Raw genomic sequence first — 2,247 nt, forward strand, 5'->3', positions numbered from 1 at the left:
AAACCTTGGTCATTTTGTTGATTGTATGGAGTTTGATTTTGGTAACCTTGGTTTTGGTTGTAAAAGGGTCTTTGATTTTGGTTTCTCATTGGCGGTGGGGTGTATGTTGGTTGAGGGTTTTGAACATTTTGGCTTTTGTATGAGAGATTTGGATGGAATTTGGTGTTTTCATTGTAATAGTTGGAATAAGGGGTACCACTCTTGTATGCTTGAAAAGCATTCACTTGCTCACTTGTTCCCCTACATTCAATTTGGTCATGTCCCACAGTTCCACAATCACATTTTCCACTTGGAATTGATGAAGATGCCACCATGGCATTAACATGTTGCTTTGGTGATTTTGAGGCTTCTTCAAGTTTAGCCACAGCCTTCTAAAACTTCAAGTTGATGGTATCAATATGAGCACTAAGTTGAGCACCCAATTGGGTAATAGAGTCCACTTCATGCTTTCCTCCTCTAGTAGCCTTGCGAGGTCTACTATATTATGAGTTATGGACCGTCATTTCCTCAATCTTGTTCCTAGTTTGATTATCGTCAACTTCGGTGAACATGCCATTTGATCCCATGTTGAGAATGTTTCGAGAGTCTTCATAAAGACCATTCCAAAATTGTTGTACCAAGAACCACTCGCTAAGTCCATGATGGGGACATGAGCGACAAGTTCCTTTGAATCGCTCCCAAGCTTCATACAAAGATTCTTCGTCCCTTTGTTTAAACTCCGTGATTTGGGCTCTTAGCATGTTAGTCTTTTCCGGAGGGTAGAACTTTTTGTAGAAAGCAAGAGCCAAGTTTTTCCAAGAGTCAATACCAAGAGTAGCCTTATCAAGGCTTTTTAACCATTGTTTCGCGGTACCAATTAGAGAAAAAGGAAATAAGACCCATCGAATTTGGTCTTGAGTCACTCCGGTTTGTGAAATCGCATCACAATAGTCACAAAAAGTCTCCATGTGAGAATGAGGATCTTCACTAGGCATCCCCCCAAATTGGCTTTTTTCGACTAATTGGATAAATGCGGATTTTGCAATGAAATTTCTGGTCAAGTGTTGTGGTGTGGGAGTACCATTGGGTAGGTTCTCCTCGGTTGGTACGGAATGTGATGAAAATTTAGGCATTGTGGGTTGATTGTGTGGTTGATTTTATGTTGGGTTCTCCTCACCTTATATTGCAAAAGTGTTGATGAACTCAATAGTATTTGGCTGAATATCTACAACCTCACCAATACCTCTCAAAGTATTTCTAGCAAGTCTTTTATTGGTTGCCAAAGTTCTCTCAATTTTGTGATCAATGGGTAACAAGTTACCTTGTGATCTTCTAGACATGAAAATATCAAACAACTCGAAAACAATTAGAACAAACCTTGAGGAGTTTTACTTCCCCAAGGTAAAGAAAGACACAACTAATAACAATCAAAGAAAATCAAATCAAGTTAACACCGTCCCTGGAAACGGCGCCATTTTTGGTCGGACTATATTTTTCGGTTACTTGTCGTTAGGAGCGCCTAGACCAAAACAATATTTATAACTTCACAAACTACTTTACTTTTAGTAAATAGTTAAGTAAAGGTCGGATCCCAAGGGACGGGTATTGATGTAGGATTTTCGATTGCAAGTAGTGGTGTCTAAGGGTGTCACAATTTGGGTTGAGATAAGAAGATCACTAAACTAAATAACAATGTAAATGAGTAAGCAAGATAACTAAAATTAGATGTAAAGAATTGATTAAAAGCACTAGGGTGTCATGGATTCATAGGGTATTCATGGGAATTGATCATACAAACATATTCTCAAATTATAAGCAAGCAATTATTGTTGTGATAGGATCGAGTTGGTTTATATCTTACAATCCTAGGAAGGTTTGGGTCCTGGAGCCGAATCGATTAGATTGTATAACACCTACAAGTCGACTTAATCCTTCCTACTCAACTATATGCAAGGTGTAATGAGACTCGAGTTGGTTTATGTCGTACAAGTCTCATTAAAAAGATAAGTGATGGGTAAAAAATGCAAGGATTCATAGGCTCGCATTTCATCAAACATAACATGTGCATAAGTTGAAATCACAACAAGCAAGCAAATTAATTATGAAAGCATATTAGATTAAGGATGAATCAATCCCCATGTTGGTTTCCCCTAATTCCCCATTAACCCTAGTTAAGGAACCTACTCACTAATTATCAAGTTTAACATGCTAACAAGGTTGTCAATCATATTAACAAAGCAAAACATGATGAATAAATGAAGATGATTA

General features: G+C 37.8%; 1 non-coding gene across 1 annotated transcript; it reads left to right on the forward strand.

Moving 5' to 3' along the window:
• Positions 1–633: 633 nt before the first annotated feature.
• Positions 634–740, forward strand: LOC141624754 (small nucleolar RNA R71). The gene has a single exon (XR_012534559.1). It is a non-coding gene; the product is annotated as a small nucleolar RNA R71 (small nucleolar RNA).
• The last annotated feature ends 1,507 nt before the right edge of the window (positions 741–2,247 follow it).

Source organism: Silene latifolia, chromosome X (genome assembly GCF_048544455.1).
Source record: "Silene latifolia isolate original U9 population chromosome X, ASM4854445v1, whole genome shotgun sequence".
NCBI classification, from domain to species: Eukaryota; Viridiplantae; Streptophyta; class Magnoliopsida; order Caryophyllales; family Caryophyllaceae; genus Silene; species Silene latifolia.